This window comes from Lactuca saligna, chromosome 5 (assembly GCF_052625555.1).
Source record: "Lactuca saligna cultivar CGN05327 chromosome 5, ASM5262555v1, whole genome shotgun sequence".
Taxonomy (NCBI): Eukaryota; Viridiplantae; Streptophyta; class Magnoliopsida; order Asterales; family Asteraceae; genus Lactuca; species Lactuca saligna.
This window is the reverse complement of record NC_136421.1, coordinates 197,298,830-197,320,572: the sequence shown is the minus strand read 5'-3', so window position 1 is coordinate 197,320,572 and position 21,743 is coordinate 197,298,830.

Here is a 21,743-nt window from a genome sequence, read left to right as displayed (position 1 = left end):
GCACGCATTCAGCGTGACCATCCAATAGAGAACGTCATTGGCTAGCTGGGCGATGGTGTTCAAATGTGAAGTCATAGTGGAGACGTTAATACATGTCTCTAGGCTTGCTTAATTTCTCAGATAGAGCCCAAAAATGTCGAAATGGCTAAGAATGAGCCCAATTGGGTTGACGCCATGCATAACGAACTTAATCAGTTCGAGAAGCTCGGGGTTTGGAAGTTGGTGGAGTTGCCAAAAGGAAAGAAATCTCTTGATACCAGATGGGTCTTTCGGAACAAGCAAGACAACTCGGGTTTCATTGTGCGTAACAAGGCAAGATTAGTGGTTCGCAGGTTTCGGCAAATTAAGGGTCTTCATTATATGGAGGTTTATGCTCCGGTGTCGCGCTTAGAAGCTATTCGTATCTTCCTCGCATATGCTTCCTATATGAACTTTACTGTATACTAAATGGACGTCAAGACGACTTTCTTGTATGGCAAGGTCAAGGAGGAGATTTATGTTGACCAACCGCCCGGTCTCGTTAACTCAAAGCTTCCTAACCATGTCTACAAGTTAGACAAAGCTTTGTATAGGCTGCATCAAGCTCCTAGAGCTTGGTATGCTACCCTAACTTAGCATTTACTCAAACACGGATATTCGTGAGGCACCATTAATCAAACCTTATTTATCAAACATGTCGGTCCGGATCAAATTCTTGTTCAAATCTATGTGGACGACATTATTTTCGGGTCGACAAGCCAACAACTTTGCAAAGAGTTCGAAGACGTGATGAAGAAGCTGTTCGAGATGACTTTGCTTGGGGAAATGACCATGTTTTTGGGGCTTCAGGTCCAACAATCTTCAACCGGAATCCTTATTCATCAAGCAAAGTATGTGGATGATGTGCTGGAGAAGTTTGGGTTCCGAGATGTGAAACCTGCTCTTACACCCATGGCGGAGAGACCTTTACTGGCTCCTGATCTTGAGGGTGAATCCGTAGATCAGACGTACTATCGATCAATGATTGGATCACTCATGTATCAGACTACTAGTCGCCCAGACGTAATGTTTGCGGTTTGTCAATGTGCTCGCTACCAGACTAATCCTAAACTTTCTCATCTAATCGCTGCTAAATGGATTTTTCGGTACCTCAAAGGTTGCCCAAAACTGGGTCTTTGGTATCCGAAAAATCCATAATTTGACCTTTATGCTTTTGCAGACAGCAACTATGCCAGGTGTGAGCTTGATATAAAATCGACTTCAGGAGGATGCCAATTTCTAGGAGATAGATTGGTCCCATGGCAATGCAAGAAGCAGCATACTATCTCCACCTCAACAGCAAAAGCGGAGTATGTCGCTGCGTCTGCCTATTTTTCTAAAGTCATTTGAATCCAACATCAGCTGTTGGACTATGGTTTGAATTTCCAAGAAACCCCTATATTCTATGATAATGAGGTTGCAATACAAATTGCCAAAAATCTGGTACAACACTCAAAAACCAAGCACATCGACATCAAAATTCATTTCATCAGAGAATGTTATGAGCGCTCGCTCATTCAGCTAGAATAGGTCTGCTCTGATAATAATGTAGTGGATTTGTTCACCAAGCCGTTTAACAAAGCTCTATTCGATGTGTTGGTTAATTTTCTGAAAATGATTCGCTTTCAGGATTAATTTTTTTTAGTTTAGTTTAAATTTGCGCAAGTTTTTCTCTTCTATGCACAAATTTTGGGGGAGAATTAACCAAAAATACAAAAACAATAGAAAATCCAAAAATCCAAAAATAGAAAAATGAAAATTTATTTGTAATCAATGATATGTATTGGGAAGTGATATCAACAAGTGATAACGGGCAATCTGAGTCTGTGTAAAGTACCAAAACTGAATTGTCTAGGCTCTGTGTTCGATGTGCTGGTAGGCATGAAGGATTTTAATGGACTTGACTAGGTACAGATGAACTTAAGAAATCTAGAGACTTGCTAAATCTTGACCTAGATAGTTCCGTTTAGCCTGAAAATACGACGCTCGGATAGGTTGAGCAGGGAGATATACATGAGAATCCACTAGTCACATTAAGAAAACCCATATCTAGAACTGTTGTTTAACTTTTCCTCGATGTACGGATTCTGTCCTTAATTCCGGTATTGATGGGGCGACTGGGGAATTTTGATAAAGTAGGTATGTAGAAAATTATTTTCTTTCCTTCTTACTGTCAGTCATATGTTGCCTCCTATACGTGATTGGAAGAGATCCGACCTGGACTGCAACATATGCAAATCTATTTCTCTAAATATTATGTTTATGAAAATCTTCTTATCTATTAGCCATATGTTGTCTCCTTTGTGTGATTAACAATCCGACCTGGTACACAACATATGCAACCTTCTACTTCTCAATCCCTCTAAAAACTACAATTAATAATAATCTGAAACTATCCTCTCTATGAATAATAGTCTGCTCACCTAAAGTAAGGAGTATCTAGGAAGTTCTTGATTATTGGGGTATATCAGGAAGCGGGAAACATGTTCTACTACATCTAAAATTGAACAATTATAGATTGTCTGTTGATCTCGCTGCTCAATTTAGGTGGACAACAATATCCTTGATCGTCGTTAGATAAATGGTCCTTAGGAATTTTTATCTGGTAACTTAGGATCCATCTGTCATGTCACTGATATTTGTCCTAAAATTTATCACAATTTTTCGTGCTTAAGTGGACCAAAATACCGACGATCAACCAGATCTATTCATGAAGGGGAAGGTACTGACAAACGGATTAAGACTGTACAACAACTTTGATCCCACATCAGAAATGGATAAACAGTTTAGAGGATTAAAATTAGAACTAATTTCTATTTTTATTAGAATTTTTATTTTATTTTATTTTTATTTTTATTTCTACTTTATTTTATTCTATTATATTTTATGTTAAATTTTTTAGGAATAATAAATTTTTAATTTTTAATCCTCAAAATGATTTATTTTTGAAAAGTTTGAGTTTTGGCTTGATTTTTGAATATTAAAAGAAAAAGGGGAAGAAAAGCCCATATTTTAAAAAAAGGGGGTATATATATACCCATGTGTGGTTTCAGTTGCTGCCACTGTTGTCATTTGAAATCCCTCCAACCGCACACGGCTTCCCTTTCTCTCTCTCTTTAAAAAATCCTAAAATTTCATCGATCTTCTTGAAATTGAAGCTCCATACCGGTAATCATTGCAAAATGACTCCCATGATACAACTTTTATGCAAAATCGATCAAAAACATGTGTTTAATTAAAGATTTTGTTGTTCGACGCTGTGTGCGGCCGCACACATTGTATGCGGTTGGACCGTGTGCGGCCAGTGATGTGTGCGGCTGCACACACTTATTGTGTAATGAATCTCATGCGCGGCTACACACATCCACATGTGCGATTGCATACATTCTCATGTGCGGTTGCACACTTCTTTATGTGTGATCAATCATGAATAGTTGAAACAAATATGTTTAAAATTATTTTTACCCTAATGTATGCGTGTGTTTCTTTTTCAGATTAAAATGGGAGATCTAGAATTCGCTAAAGTTCACAACTCAGTTGTCTTTCTTGAAAAATCCTCCAGCAGCTCACAATGATCTAAAGTTCATTGTTGAAGGTCTGAAGAAATGTTGTTTGGAACATGCATTGACAACCAGCCCGACAATTTATTAGTACTTGATCAAAGATTTTTGGAGAAGTGCAGTCGTGAAGAAGGATGACAAAGATGAAAAGTACCTTGAAGCCACAATAGAAGGAAAGAAGATTCAAGTTTCAGAAAGGATCATTCGAGAAACACTTCAAATTGATGACAGACTAGAATATTCCATGGAAATTAATGTGCATCAAACTCATGATGTTTTAGACCACCTGGGGTATGAAGGAACTTTTCCTCCTACCATCAAGAAACTGCTCCCTCCATGCTGGAAATATTTAGCTCATGTATTTGTGAGTTGTATTTCTGGTAGGAGATCTGGTGCGAATGAAATCTCTCTGGTCAATACAAGAGCCATCACTGCCTTGGCTTCAGGAATTGAATTTAATTTTTCAAAGTTTATCCTGCACGAAATGGTGCTGAATATTGAAGGAAACAAGAGAGACAAAATTTGATGTACCCAAGATTTCTTCAGATCATTTTCAGCATTATGCATCCTAAGTTGCAAAGAGGAAATGAGACATTGGATCTTGAATCTGTCGGTCCAAGTGCATTTGGTTTAATGAAGCAGAAAAGAGGGGGAAAGTTTGTTTTTGAAGGGAAATTTCCATTAATAAAATTTGGAATTTTTGTTGAAGATAGTGATCAGTCAAACTCGAAAGATCAATCTATTCCTACAGAGACTGAAGACGTTGTGATTTCAACTTCTGAGCCGGAAATTGAAGAAGTTCATGTTTCTCCTATAGCTGTAGTGGCTGAGGATCATGATCAGCTACATCGTGTGGAAAATGAAACTCAATCTGTTCATGAAGAAGATGATGAAGATCTTAATGATGATATGGAGTTTTTGAAAGAGATAGACTTCACCGGGATCAGTGATGATTTCCCTACAAACATCGAACTTGATCTTGACAATGACGAGTTTAGTCCATTTCTAGGGCTTGACAGCGACTTTTAAAAAGGTCAATGAAGTTGTTTCTTCAGTAACCAAGACTGGGGAAGATAGTAATGTTCTCCAGATTTTGCTCTCCTCTTCCAAGCCTTTGGAGATTTCTTCATCTCAAAGAGATGTGAATTCAGAGATTCCTCCCTCTGTTTCAACTGTCTCTACTTCTGCTCTGCTTGTTGAATCATCTCAGCCCTAAACCTCCCAGTCTTCCTTGGAAAGAAGTCAATCAAATACAAGTCTGGAGGTACCCATTGTCAGCCATGCACCTCAAGTTTTTTCCACTGTTACCACTACTACTGTTTTCACCCCACCAATACAATCAAATGAAGGCCCTAGCACAATGTTTAAGATAGGTGGTTCATCCTCTATCCTAGAATATTCTCCTACAAGACCATCATTGGATGATGAAACAATCAGATTGGATAAGCACCTTGCTCAACACAGTCCAATCTCATCCTCTCGGGTATATCTTTCAGAGAAGAGCATTCAGGTGATGACAAGTCTACTGTGTCAGAACTTCGGGAAGAGATTTGCATTCTCAGGCAGGAACTCATTGAAAAGAATATTTTGCTGGAACAACACAATTCTTGTATAGAAGAGCTTAAAGAAAAGTATGAAGAGAAGACAAAACAGATTAAGGATCTACAGACAAATCTTGGCTCTGTGACGACTTTCTACTTCAATTTGATGAATGTTCTGTATGATGTCTTCGGTGATAAAGTTAAAGCCTTGTTTTAGCAACCACACGGAATTGAGGATCCTCCCATGGCCCCCACACAATCTACTTCAGGCGACCTTCTAGTTGACCCACCTCCTCCTAGAACAACTACAATTGTCGATAGATTTGAAAAGGAACCTGAAGGCAGCAGAGACCGCATCACAATCAAACAGGGTAAGAGGACTATTACGGCTAACAAAAGCGAAGGGTTACTCTTCATGAAAAATTCAAACGAGAATCGTAGAGCCAAAGACCCTGTGCTAACCGTGACTGATCTCAAAAAGAGAAAATTTGGTGATGAGTTTGGAGATAGATCGGGAATTCGAATGTGGGCCTTTGATCCCGAGTTAAACATGTGGGTTGTGAAAAGGAACTCAGGAAATCCTGCGTATTACAAGAGCACCCATGATTTTAACTCATGGACCAAAGTGGATCTTGCTGAACTATCGAGAGCCCCATTCCATAATCCCTCTGAAGATCCCAGTGCTACAAACTTCAAAAGATTTCTTGACAGACAAGTCATGGAAAACTTTCAAAAAATGAAGACTGCAAGAGCTTTGTACCGAAAAGACCAAGAAATTCTAGATCCTGAATCAGGCGAGCCTATGAAGATTATCCTTTGCTCTGCGACTAAACAACAGAAGGAAATTCCTATCCCTCAACACTTCCATGAGGGATATCTTGATAATATAGAATTTCTGGCTTACGACGATGAAACTGGCACTGCTGCAATAAAATTCAAGGATAGAGAACAAGTGTTGAGGATGATAAGTGCTAAAGATCTTCTTAGGTTCAAGGAAAGGGATATATGTACTCTGTCTCATCACCAGATTATATGCAGAAAAGATGTTATGGAGGTGGCTGCTAAAGAGTTCACTGGAATGGTTGCCACCATCATAAATGGAAGACTGTGGATGGGTTCTATAGGAAGGTCTGATTTAAAGTTGTATGAGAAGCCAACAGAGTGAAGATCAAAATTTTGCTAGCCTTAAACCAAGGGGGGGGGGGGGGGGACTGAAAGACTATAATATTGTGGTTTGAGCTAGGCATTATTCCTGTATAGATCTTGTTAGGGTGGTAGTGTATATAGTGTAGTGGTGACATGGTTTAGACTTGGTGTGTGTGCAACCTTACTCGTGTGTGTGGCTGCACACGTTGTGTGCGGCTACACATGCGTGTATGGCAGCACACTTGTGTTATGTTGTGGGTAGTATTTAAAAGGGGGATACCATGTATCAGTTGTACTTGATGAACAGTGACATGTGTGTGTACTTTCAAGGTGTACCTGACATTTATGAGCAATATATGTGTTCATGATTGATGTTATTTCTCTTTTACTCCTTCTACACTCTATTTTGATTGCTATTTGCTTCATTGATTACCAATTTGGATCTACATTTGGGGACTAACACTTTGTCCCTTATGCTGGGCATACCTGGATGGTATGCTGTGCGTAAGAGCATTAAGTGAAATGGTGGTGGTTTGGAGAGTACACCGGGTATGTTGGCCATACTCTGTCTTGACATAAACCCTAATCTTTAAGGTTTGGACAATATATATTGAAACTTAAGTCCCATTGCCCCCATCCCATTTCCAGCATCCATCACTATAAAACTCCTCATTATAAACCTTAGCCCCATTGTTGTATTTGGAAGCTTGAGAGTGTGTTTTGGTGTCTTTCAAAGGAAGAAGAAGGTAATGGTGAAGCTTAGAAGCTAGAAGCAAGATTGGATGTGCAAGTCTTGCATTATTCTCAATCTCCAAAAGGTATAAAGTTCACACGATGGTGATTAACTTGATAAATGTTGTTTTCTGATGATATTATGAGCTTTTGTCCCCCAGTTATGACTTTCTTGTGCATGACATGCTATCGAATATGTAGGCTATCCTTTTGGACATTTTACCACATCTTGAGTCATAAAAATGTGATATTGGCCTCGTGGTTTCCCTCATGTAAGTTATTATGAGCTTTAGTGGTTAATAATAGTTAGAGTTTTGTTGTTGGGTTCGACTTAGGCATGTAAAACCATAAAGTTGGAAACTTTATGCTTTAAAGTGACATTTAGGACTAGATCTGAGACTTAGACAAAGTGGCTTAAGGGATTAAGTCCTTAAAGGTTGGTTTGTTAAGTCAGAACGTACATTGGGCGTACTTGGACGTACAATGAGCGTACACTAATTGATGCTCGATTTGGATTGTGAGCATGTCGGGCGTACATTCCGAGTACGCTAAACTTGACTTTGGGGACTTTTGGAGTATTTTTTATTATCAGTATGTAATTGGGTCCCAGTTTTTTATTTAGGCGAGTGGTAGAGTTGGTTTGAGTAGAATAGATTTGTGCAATCATCCTTTTGATCGTGAGGTGAGTTCTCTCATTATGTTAATGATTCTAAGGCGCCAAGGCCAACCAATTTGATGAATTTATGTATCCTAGATTGTAGGATTGCTATGATTGTTCTATCTGCGATTTTTCTGTGTATATATCTACATATGGATGGTTGGGCTGGGCCACATCCCAATAAATCCAATATGCTTGGGTTGAGACTGGAGGTCAACAAACCTAGTATGGTAAGGTTGAGGCGCCGTGTCAACAAACCCTGGATGGTGGGGTTGAGGTTTTACTGCTAGGTGCTATAAACCAACAAACCCGATATGATTGGGTTGAGGACAAGGACCAACCAACCATGTATGCATGCTTGAATTGTATATGTATTTTTTTTGTGGTGTGGGGTATTTTAGAAATCTCACTAAGCTTTGACTTATAGTTTGGATTTCAATGTTTCAGGTACTTCTGATGAGCGGGCAAAAGCGAAGGCATGATTATACACAATATCTCGTAGTTTATGTTTTTTGATACCCTGATTTGATACCTTGAATTATTATGATTTGTAAACAATGTTTTGGTAACTCATGGATTTATGGAATTGTGTTTTTAAAAAGGAAATTTTACTTTGATTTTTGGGACATTACACAATTTGCATAAATTTGACATTGAAATAGAAGTTCGATGCCCATGAACCTCAAAATTCATCACCTCTTCAGCACTGTTATAACTAGAAGTTGAATAAGCCTTGGATAAATGACACAAAGAAACTTTCTCAGACATTGTTAAAGCCTTCTTCAATGGTGAATAGTTTAGCGATTCGATCAAGGGTTGAATGTTAGGGTTATACTTCAAAGTGTTTAAATCAGCCACCAAATTTTGATAAACTCTGATGATCAACATGGTCGTTGATACGATTTGATCCATGAATAAAATATTCTCACAAGTATCCATTTGTAGACGTAGAATTCTTACTTTTCAGGTTCCTATTATTTCCCCTAAACCTAAGATGGGATGTAAGGTTAACATCCACCTTATGTTGACTCTTTCAAACTCAATGTGGATGGTTTCCCTATAAATGGATTCATAATAGGGTGTTGTGTTATCAGGAATTACCAAGGTCAGGCTATTTTTTCTAGCTAAGAACATCCAAGCAGAAGCTCGAGCGTTAATTACTGGCTTGGATCTTGCCTACTAATTAGGCGTACCTTCTCATCTCGACAGAGAAGTCTTGTTACCAATTTCCTTCTATCCCATTGAAGTAGTTGTTCCAATTGTAACTGTCTTAAGGCCATTGATTGCAGTCCTACGTGCTCCTTTAGTAGTCTAGTTTTTTCGTACATCCAGTTTTACATCTAGAGGTCCAATTCCAGGAAATATGCACAACTAATGAAATGGAGAATAATGTTATAGTTGCTATATGTGTAAAAGAAAGAGTTCAATGATGAAATATGTTAGAGTTATACAATCTTCTTTAGTGTATACTAAAGATTCAAAGAATCAATCTATTTGATTAATTTAAAGCAAATAATATCAAATATTCAAATTCAAAGAAATGATACAACCCACTGTCTCATGTTTCTTTCTATATTTTTTTTATTTTTCAAAATTTATTTTTCATTGTACTTTTATTTTTCATATATTATAAATATATACCATAAATGCGATGTTGTGTTAGATTGTACGCATGAAAGATATTCGAGCAACCAACAATCAACATTGATGTATATTTCAAATTAAGATGCGATAGCCTTTTGTGCCATAACAAACTATCAACTAAACATGCTTTCGTAAGCAAACAAATACTAGGTTTTTTCCTTGAATGAGTTTTAGGATAAGTGGATACATTTCTCAATTTCTTTTGCATTTTAAAATTTCTTTCTTTGAAGGTTTACGAATGAATTTCGATACATTCTCATCAAAGGACACTTTGAGTCTAGAACCTATAAGTTGAAAAACACTTGTTAGATTGTGGTGCAATCTTTCAACATAATCTACCTTACAAATCGTGAATTCACCATTTGCAATTGTGACATATCCTATGATTCTCCAAATGCATTGTTTCCATATTTCACTCTTCCACCATCTTTCAAACTTCTAAATTCTCTTAATTCTGATTTTCATCCAGTCATATGATGAGAACATCTACTATCAATATACCATTCCGAATCAAACTACTCGTCACACATTACCTACAAAATTAAACCAATTTAGGAACCCAAACCATCTTGGAACCTTGTGAAACTTTAGATTTTGAGTTTGAGATAGGAAAAATCTTATTTTTGTTGATCAAAAATAATTTCTTAATCACAACATTATTCACCACTTTTTTCATTTTGAAAACTTGAGATTTGTTATCACACAAATTAACTTCAAAATATTAATTTTTTTTCGATTAATGTGTGCTTTTCTTTAGTTACGCTATCTTTTTGAAAAATTATTCTTCTTCTTGTATCAAGTTTTCATTCTATGCTTTTAGAATAACATATTGATCCAAAACCTTTTTCTTTGATACCTCAACATATGGTGGCTTTACAAACGTTGTTCTTCCCCATTTTGAGTCAAAAGAATTTGGTGATTTTTTTTGGAGTAGCAGATGAATGAATATTTTGATTAAAAGATCTTTGATGAATTAACAAATTTTCAATTTGAATTTTATGAATCGAAATTATCATTCTCATCATTAACCTTATTTTCCTTTTTCTTTCAAAATTGTTTCTATTTAAATTTTTTTTATATCTAGCACTGATTGTTATTTTCTTTTTGTTAATTTCCTCAATTTATTTTTGATTAACTTCTATTGTTTTTCCTATTCAATTATTTTTCACACCCTCATTTTCTATTACACAAACTGGAACATCTTTTGTGCTACATGTTTCACGAGCATCATGTGAAACATTCATATTGTTCAAAGGTTTTGGGACATATTTCCTTTTTATCTTCCAAGAAGTATTTTTCAAAAGACCTTTTCTAACATCCCCATTATCAATTGGGACAGACCAAAAATGATATTCACGACCCTTGGCTTTATCATCTTTAAAAATTGATGTATCATTCTTTTTCAATACCTTATTCATAAAAACTTGAATAGGTGTTTTCTAAAATTTTATAAAAATAATTTCCTCTTCTTTCACATTTTCAAAACCATTATTTACAACATGATTTTAAAATTCAATTTTATCTTCAAAAACCTATCAATTCTAATAACTAATGCTGCTATATATAGGCATCAAAGGAGAACCAGAAAGGAATCCTAAGTCAATAGTTCAGAAATGCAAACCTAAGATTAAATACATTTCAAAATTAGAACATAATTGGGAATTAAGAAAAGACACTAAACATTACAACCAAATTTCGAACAACGCCTACAAGTACACACCATAATATTTCTGAAACCTAGCACAATTTCTAGGAGTGATTCTCATTGTTGGAGGGCCATCAATGCCAAGTTGGAAATTGTTTTCTACCACGCCTTATGGTCTATCAGGAAATGTAACATTTTTTTTGCATGATATGTGGTTGACTTCTCCTCTATAGGTAGACAACCCTCCTCTGCTTCATATCTCTGTCAAAGAGGCCTTCAATGACCCTGTATGAAATTATGAGCATCTTTCTATCTCCCATTCATTAAAGTTAATCTATGTGGGGCTGTCTTTCTGAGGTTTATGATGGAACACTTCATTGGCTGCTTCATCCTGATAGATGCCTTCTTTGTTTCTAGTATATGGGAATTAACGCGGGCTTCTCATCCTTCTGTCTACTAGTGGAAATATGTTTGGAATAAATGGGCACACACAAAAATTTTAGGTTTTGTTTGGCAACTTATGCATAAGGAAATATCTACTGATGAGTGTATTAAGTCTCTAGGTCTTTGGTTTCCCTTTTATTTTCTTTGTTGTTCTAGCTCGCATAGTAAATCCATCTCGAATCTCTTTGTTCAAGGAGACCTTGTTGCATCCATTTGGCCCTTCTTCACGTATCATCTTAACATCTCTATATCCCAAGCTCAGTCTCTTGAGCAACGTCTTGAGGCTTGGTGAACTGATACTATTTTGTTGTAATAATATTGTAACAACCCAATTTCCAAGGCCAAAAATTTCATTTTTGAATTAACGCATTAAATAAACATTTTACCAAAACATTGTTAATACAACATTCCATTACAAAATAATAATGTTGTATTTCAAACCATAACATCATAATTATGGAAAATTAGAGTATAGTCCAAAAAACTTCTTGCGGAAACATGTGTGTGTGTGTGTGTGTGTGTGATGCGCTGCTACACCGCCGACTCTTTCCCCTTCGACGAAGACATACCTGAAACCAAAACCAAAACTGTAAGCACAAAGCTTAGTGAGTTCCCCCATCATACCTCATACCATACAATATCGTCGGTATCTTCTAACCGGTAACCTTCATCGGTATCTTTCAATCGGTAACCTTCATCGGTATCTTTCAACCGGTAACCATCATCGGTATCTTTCAACCAGTAATCAACATCGCGGTAACTGGGGATTATTTCACCCCTACAACTAGCATACAATCAACAGATATAAGCATACAGCCAGGCATATCTGGGTACTGACCTACCCTTGGGTCCTAAGGACCACTGTCAGGGAAACTAATCCCTACCATACACATAACATACTACTCAGATAAACCTCATAACCAACACATAAACAGACCAAGATAATTATCACAAAGACCATTATCTTCTAAATACTCCTTTTTGGTGGGCCAACATTCTGGCCTTAAACCCACCCCTACTGGAAGGTAACTCACCTCAATATCGTGTAGTGTCTAAACAATCCTCAGCGCACAACTCGACTCCTTACGACTCCTCGATCCCTACACGACAACCTTCAAGTCAACACAAATCACATACAACCCTAAACAAGGTCAATCCAAGTTTAGTCAAAGTCAACATTGGTCAAAGTCAACATTCAGTTGACCTAACTCGCCGAGTTGGCCTACCAACCCGTCGAGTCCATGCTTCTCTCATCCCACACAAAACCCCAGCTCCACTCGTCGAGTCTTGAAAAAACTCGACATGTTCTCCTTTAATCATAACATCGGGACCATCTTCATCTGACTCGTTGAGTTCCTTCTTTAACTTGTCGAGTTCATCTCTAAATTAAGAAGTTGTCCAGTCTATGACTCTCTGAGTTGTATGAACAACTCGTCAAGTCCATATTCAAAGATTGGAAGATTGCTATGGACTCGTCGAGTCTGCTCATACCACTTGCCGAGTCTCATGGCTTCCAGGTCCCTTTTCACGTCTTAACCCACAAGAGACTTCCTTCCTATGACTTTACCGTTCACCAAAAGGGTTTGGTGCACAATGGTCACCGACTCGTTGACTGTCAAGAACAACTCGCCGAGTCCAACCTTGACCAATTCCATACAGTCGATTTAAATGAGGTCTAACACACAAAAACCATAGATCTGGCCTCCAAATGTCCATTTTATTCGTAAAGTTCCAAACTTGATGCACATGCATGGGGTTTTTAGCTCAAAAATCCATATAAAGTGTCCTACAATGTGCAAGGGGTCTCATGGCCCTAAAGTTGGCACCTTTATGCCATGAGACCGCTCTTAAGGCCCAGATCTGAAGTCAAATCTCACTTAACACTTCCAAATCCGAAAAATGACTTAGAAATCCATTGAGATCCCAAGTTAATGATGAATAAACACGTAGATGAGTCAAGACAGGGGCATTATACCTTGAAGCTATTGAAAATGAAGTAAGATCTCCGGATATACAAGCCCCAACTCGATTTATAAGCTCCTTTCTTCTTTCCAAGCTTTACAATCCACACAAGAACACCAAAAATGGCCTTAACTCACACAAAAATAGTTAGTGTTCGATTTGAAGCTTTCAGAGAGTGTTAGGGACAAGGGAGGCTGAGTTAAGTTGTTTATATAGGGTGCGAACCCTCAGATTTAGGGTTTCACTTAACTAGCACCTACTCGCCAAGTCAGTCTCCCGACTCGTCGAGTCGGTCACTTAGAATGTCTACAGCCACGTCCCTACTCGACAAGTTGATCCTCCAACTCATCGAGTCCCAGAGAAAAATACATATACTGAAGAAAACATACCAGGTATTACAAATCTCCCTTACTTATTTTAGACTTCGTCCTCGAAGTCTGCCGCTTGATCCTGAAAAAGATCTGGGTAATGCTCCATCATGTCGTCGTCCGGCTCCCAGGTCCATTCCGAGCCCTTTCGATGCTGCCACTGAACCTTTACCAGATCCACCATCTTGTTCCGCAGATGTTTTGACTTCATGTCAAGAATCTCCACCGATCACTTGATGTAGTTCAGGCTGTCATCAACCTGAATATCCTCCAAGGGTACCACCTCTGATTCGTCCACCAAACATTTTCGTACCTGGGAGACGTGAAAAGTGCTATGAATCTGACTGAGTTCGATTGGCAGATCCAGCCTATACGCAACCTTGCTCACCCGGGCTATAACCCTAAAAGGTACGATATACCTGGGGCCTAGCTTGCCCCGCTTCCTGAATCGGATGAAACCCTTCCAAGGTGATACCTTCAGGAGAACCATATCCCCGACCTAGAATTCCAAGTTTGATCGGCACTTGTCAGCATAACTTTTCTGGTGACTCTAAGCAGTCTGAAGCCTGCTTCGGACCTACTGGATCCGCTACGTAGTCTTGAGTACCACTTCGGTACTCCCCATAACCATCTAACCAACCTCACCCCAACATATAGGGGTCCTGCACTTCTTCCCGTATAACATCTCCAAGGGAGGACGGTCTATACTCGCATGATAGCTGTTGTTGTATGAGAACTCAGCCAAAGGAAGGTAAGTATCCCAACTACCTCTGAAGTCTAACACACACGCCCACAACATATCCTCCAAGGTACGGATGGTCCACTCACTCTGTCTATCTGTTTTCGGGTGAAAAGCAGTGCTAAAATGCAGACGAGTTCCCAGCTCTTCATGGAACTTCTTCCAGAACATGAAAGTAAACCAAACGTCTCTGTCTGAAATCACCAATACTGGCACCCCGTGCCGCGCCACCACCTCCTTGATATAAATGTCGGCCAAATTTTCGGCCGAAATACTCTCCTGAATCGGGATAAAATCGGCGCTCTTGGTCAATCGATCAATGATGACCCGAATCGAATCCGCTCCCCACACAGTCCAGGGAAGCTTTGTGAGAAAATCCATCGTGATGTCTTCCCATTTCCACAGAGGAATATCCAACGACTGCATCTTGCCGTGAAGTCTCTGATGCTCGGCCTTTACCTTCCTGCAGGTCAAGCACCGATCTACGTATCATGCCACATCCCGCTTCATGCAGGGACACCAATAATCCAGAAGAAGATCCCTATACATCTTCGTCGCCCCGTGGTGAATGGAAAATCGAGATTTTTGCGCCTCCTCCATCAATACCTGGTGCACACCCCCATGATACGGGACCGACACCCTACGGTGCAGAGTCAACAACCCCCGACTGTCATAATCAAAGGAGGAAACCTGACCCACAATCCTCTCGCTCTTCTGATGTTCCTCCTTAATGGCCTCGTGCTGGGCCTCCCGAATCCGCTCCAACAGCGGAGTCACCATCGTCATCCTGATACAAATATCCTTGATCGGAGCTGCCTTGCAGCTAATCGCGTCAGCCACAACATTGGCCTTCCCCTGGTGGTAAAGGATCTCACAATCGTAGTCCTTTACCACGTCCATCCACTCACACTGCCTCATGTTCAGATTCGGTTGATCCATATGGTACCTCAAACTCTTGTGGTCCGTGTAGATAGTACATCGAACCCCATAGAGGTAATGATGCCAAATCTTGAGGGGTGAACACAACAGCCCCCAACTCCAAATCATGCGTCGGGTAATTCGTCTCGTGAGGCTTCAACTGCGTCGACGCGTAGGAGATGACATGCCCTCTCTGGATCAGAACTGCACCCAAACCTGAGATGGACGTATCAAAATATACCACAAAATCCTCCATGCCCTCTGGTAGGGCTAAGATTGGCACCTTGCACAATCTCTATCTCAAAGTGTCGAATGCGGCCTGCTGCTCAGGCCCCCAACGAAAGACCATGACTTTCCTTGTTAGCCTGGTCAGGGCTACGGCTATCTTGGAGAAATCCTGGATGAATCTCCGATAGTAGCTGGCTAACCCTCAGAAACTCTGAATCTCAGATGGAGACTTCGGAACTTCCCATCTCATCACGACCTCCACTTTGGCCAGGTCCACTGAAATCCCGTCCTAGTTGACGAGGTGCCCAAGGAACTGCACCTCGCGCAACGAGAACTCATACTTGGAGAACTTAGCATACAAGTTCTCCCTCCTCAAAGTCTCCAGAACCTCCCGCAGATGATCCTCGTGCTCCTCCGGTCTAACATCGGTCTACACACGCGGTTTATGAGGTCCATGAATGTGGCAAGAGCATTAGTGAGCCCGAAGGGCATCACTATAAACTCGTAGTGGCCATAGCGTGTCCGAAACGCAGTCTTCAGCACATCCTCCTCTCTGAACCTCATCTGATGGTATCCTAAATGCAGATTAATCTTTGAGAACCAAGATGCTCCTTGAAGCTGGTCAAAGAGGTCATCAATCCTCGGGAGTGGGTAACGGTTCTTCATCGTTACCTTGTTTAGTTCCCGATAATCTGTACATATCTGATGCGACTTGTCTTTCTTCTTCACAAACAGAATCGGGGCTCCCCAGGGAGAACTACTTGATCTAACGAATCGTTTGTCTAACAGCTCCTGCAGACGTATAGACAACTCCTGCATCTCAGGAGGAGCCAGCCGATACAGTGCCTTGGCTATCGAAGACGCACCAGGGAATATATCGATACTGAATTCCACCTGCCTCTCCGTAGGTATCCCATACAACTCCTCGGGGAATACGTCCGTAAACTCACGCACCACGGGCACATCGCCCACCGTCACCTTACCTGCCTCCCGGGTGTCCATAACATAGGCAACATATCCAGCGCAACCCTGCTGAAGGTAACACCTAGAGCTCACTGCTGAACATACCGCAGGTCCTTGCTGTGGCCTCTCGCCCTGAACTACCAACACTTCCCCACTTGGGGTTCTGATCTGAACCAACTGATGCGCACAATCTATCACCGCCCCATTGGGGCTCAACCAATCCATGCCTATAATCACCTTGTTCCCCCTCAACGAAATAGGAACCAAGTCTACAGGTAACGCTCCTCGAACAAACTCAAAACACAGTCCTGATAGACCTTCGATGTTCGTACCGACCGATCGTCCGCAATCTCGAAGTCTAGAGGGAAATCCAACATGCCCGAAGACTCCGGAAACTTCTTGCTAAGCGCAAGAGAGACAAAAGATCAGGTGGCACCCGAATTAAAAACACCTGAACTGGGATTCCGTTCACATGGAACGATCCTAAACAAAGCACGTGATATAACAAAATCACAACGACATAATATAAAAGCATAAGAATAGAAATCATACCCGTCACCACATCGGGTGCAGCGCGTGCCTCCTCGGCTATCAACTGAAATGCTCGGCTCCGAACCACTGGAGCCTCCAACTTGACCTTCCAGCTGTGACATCCCCAATTTCTCAGCCAGAAAAGACTAATTTGCTTATGCTTTGTTTTATAAATCAGAGTACTTGTTTAAAGAAAACGGTTGTGGAATTTCTTCCCAAAACAAGATATGATAAAAACTTATCAAAACATTTCTCAAAGAGAATGTATTTTCAGTAAATAATAAAACCTCAGGATGTCATGTTCCGATACAGACACATAAGCATAAACAGAACATAGATTCATTTACTCTAGTGATTTACATCTCCTTTAATATCTTAGTGCAAAGCAGCTTCGTATCGATACCTGTGATACAATTAAACTGAGTGGGTCAGGCTTGGGAGCCTGGTGAGCATATAGGGTTTTCAACCCACAATAATATAATTATTATATTCAACCGTCAAACAATCAACCCAATTACCCGTCCTCATTATCTTCATTATTTCTTAGGATTTTAGCCTAAGAATTCAACTACCACTCATTCATTCATTCCTAAGGATTGACCTAAGGAATTGACACAAAATCTATTGCTACATAAGGCGCATTTACCAACATCATCCTTTAAGCGCCTCTGCCAGGATTACATTATATATTATGAGGCACGACTGCCAGGTTTATGACATTCTGTTTTAGGCGCATCTGCCGACATTATCCTATAAGCGCATCTTCTAGGATTATTCTATAAGCGCATCTGCTAGTATTATGACATTCTCTAATTGATGCATCTACCAATATTATTGTTAAGCGCATCTGCTAGTATTATGACATCTCTATTTGGCGCATCTGCCGACATTATCCTATAAGCGCATCTCCAAGGATTATCCTATAATCGTATCTTGCATACCTCCTCATTTTATCACATACCAACTATCTCATCTACCCATGTTCTATCTAACATATTCGTAGATATAAAATACATATACAGTTTAACTCATTTAAAAACTATATGAAATGTCCATTCCACACTCATCTCAAATAAACAACAATGTATAAACATATAGCACGTATTTCATAGCAAATACTTAATATATATGTGTTAGAAGAAAGTGATCACATTTTCAACCAAAACATATACTTAATACATTAAAACAATACTTATATTAATATCGGGTTTATGAAAGGGACTATACACCCACGCATATAAACAACTGTATATGATACACATAGAACATATTTCATAGAAAATACTTAATATTTATGTGTTAGAAGAAAGTGACCACACACTCACTCATATAAACAACAATACATATACACATAGCACGTATTTTAAAAAAATACTTCATATCTATGTGTAAGACGAAAGTGACTATACACTCACTTGATTAGAAGATGATCGGACAACACTAAGGCTCTTCAAGTAGATATTCTTCGGTAAAACCGGGATCACTTCACACATCGGGTTTCTCGCGGGTAGAACTTTGGCTCGGAAACTCTTTTCTTCTCGGGATCTTCGGGCTTCGGGACTTGATTCGGGTCTTGCGGTTGATACCAGGGCTTCGGGTGGTTAAAATTTCATGTAAAACGATGTAATATGGGAGAGAGATGAGAGATTTTGGCAACCACAAATGGCTAGCCCTTCAAATCTATTTATATGGCTGTTTTCTCATTTTCCACGTCGTGGGCACTTCTCCCACATCGTGGGCATGAACGTCATTGCATGCGTCATCACAAGTTGCATCTGGTGGACTCCCGGAGGTGTCAGAAGACCTGCCACATCGTGGCACTGCTTGCCACATCGTGGTCTCTGACACAGCTTTGAGGTTTGCACCCTGAACTTCAGAAATTCATAACTTTCGCATACGAACTTCATTTTCGACGTTCTTTATATCGACGAGAAGGTGATATTATGATCTACAACTATCGTTTAGACTCCATTGGCTAATTTTGAATTTCTTTTTAATATATTATCAGTATGTTACTTATATATTATCTTTAGTAGGCCGGGACAGGAAAACTTTGTTCGAAATTCATAACTCCTTCATCTGAACTCCGTTTTCGTCTGTCCTTTTATCGTTGGACTACTATTGAAGAAATCTTCGACTCTCTTTTAGATCACTAAGGATAGATATCTATCTACCTTAAATTCACTATTTACATCGCGCTGGGTCATGCCGATTCTGTCGCGAAACTTCGATAGGTCATAACTTTTTCGTTATAACTCGGATTTTGGCATTTTTATATGCACGGAAACCTTGTGACATATACTACAACTTGGTTAAGATTAATCCTTAATCTTCCATCAAAAAGTCATTGTTGATGCTTATCGTCTCTAATTTGACTAGCTCGGATCTACAGGCGTTACAATTATCTCCCCCTTAGGATGATTATGTCCCGGAATCGTCAACGAAATAGGGCTTGGATAATGATTCAACACTTTATCTCTCCATACTAGGTAATAACCATAACTTCTATGTTTCGTCGAAAGAGTATTTAACTCTATGGCTTTCATGACTGCAGACGATGCCCAATCTTGCATCTGCTTATCGTACTATGTTGTACTTTAAATCATAACTTCCAAGTTACAAAATAAGTCCTTATTATGGACTCCTTCTTCTTCTCAGGATAAATACTTTCATTTATCTATTGTAATAAACCGATGAGTCATGTTTTAATGACCTCTCATCGTATGATGCAACGCTTAGACTCAAGTCTCTTAAAGTCAAATTCCAGAATGGAATATACCTTCTTTCATATTCTAATGTGATATAATCACATTTTTACATGTAGCATTTCTAGCTACAAGCTTCCTTAACAACGAGCGTGATTGTAATGACCCAATATTCAAGACCAAAAATTTCTTTTAATAAAACATTACTTAAAGCAAAATCATCAACCCAAAACATAAACAGAGTATTAATTTCCAAAACACATGTTCATTTTCAGAGTAAAACATTCCCAGGTTGTTTAATCAATGGTGTGTGCCATGCGATCACCCCGAGCTCTTCCCTCCGCTACCAGAAGTACCTGAAACCAAAACTGAAAACCGTAAGCACGAAGCTTAGTGAGTTCCCTACCCTACCACATACCATGCATAACCACATACTACACATGCTGGGCCACGCCCGCTATCCTGGGCCTCGCCCCCTGCCTCGGGCGTCGCCCGCTCTAACGTCCCCGCCACTCTAGGCCCCGCCTAGCATCGAGCCCCGCTTGGATACATATCTATTTCACTTAGACCTCGCATGTCACAGGGCCTCGCCCGCTAACATATAATACCACATAAACATACCGCAACACATAAGTTAACATATACTATGGATCTTGTCCTAAGGCATCGCTTATCTTGTGCCTCGCCCTTGTCCTGCTACTGATGAGTCATGGAACCCCGTCCACGCTCCTACTGGTAGTGAGATACGAGCCTAGCCCACTCTCACTCCTTCCCTAACTTGGGCCTCGCCCCTGTTCTGCTACTAATGAGATGTGGAACACCATCCACACTCTGCTATTGGTGAGATACGGGACGTCACCCACACTCACCTCCCTACCAGGCACATACATGTATCACACAGACAAAAAGAAGTATAAACTATCATATAAACAAATACTTGGGCACCCGCCCACTATTAATGCACCTTGTTCTGAATATCATACTAGCATATTGTGCCTAGGGCTAACCCCCAAGCCTTCTACTCATAACTACATGGGCCAGCATTGTAGCCTTAGACCCATTCACATAAAGGGAAACTCACCTGCACTGGCTGAACTTGCTGATGATCTCACTAGCTGTTGCCCGACAACTCTCTGAACTCCTTCTCCCCTTGCTCCCCGAACTACCAATATCAATGCAACACTGAGTCTAACTGACCCCCGAGAGACAACCAAGTCAACTCTGGTCAAAGTCAAAGTCCTGGTCAAAGTCAACCTTCCAAGTCAACCCTACTCGCCGAGTCACCCTACTAACTCGCCGAGTTCATATGTTCAGAGTCCTTCCATTCGCATCTCGACTCGCCGAATCTACCGATTTCTGAGTCCTGACCTGTCCAACTCATCGAGTCTCCACTCGACTAACTGATTCGAGTCTCAACTTGAAGGGTTTGGGGTTTCGCGACCTGACTCGCTGAGTCTAAGAGCAGACTCGCCGAGTACAAGGCAATCTTCATCTGACTCAACGAGCTGTTCATCCCACTCGTCGAGTTGCTCCTAATCTTCATGCTACTCGCCGAGTCAACTCAAAGGACTCGCCGAGTCCATTCAGATCTCCTTACATGGAGAGGACTTTTGAGTCATGCATGGACTCCAAACTGTAGATCTACCCTTCCCAATCCTACTCCTCACGTAAAGTTGCAAACTTTACGTGTAGAGAAGGAGATCTAGGCAAAATACACCATAAACTAGGGTTTAAGGCAAAGAGGCTCCATAATCAACTCAAGGGCAGATACTTTATGCTTCTCAAGACCATAATATGCATAGATCCGGAGTAGCAACTTCAGATCTGGCTTCTAACTCAAATGGATACCATTATGGCTAAAAAGCCCCAACACCCACACATAGATCTAGGTGCAAAATAGTCCAAGAACTAGTTTATTACCTATAAATGCTCAGAAATATC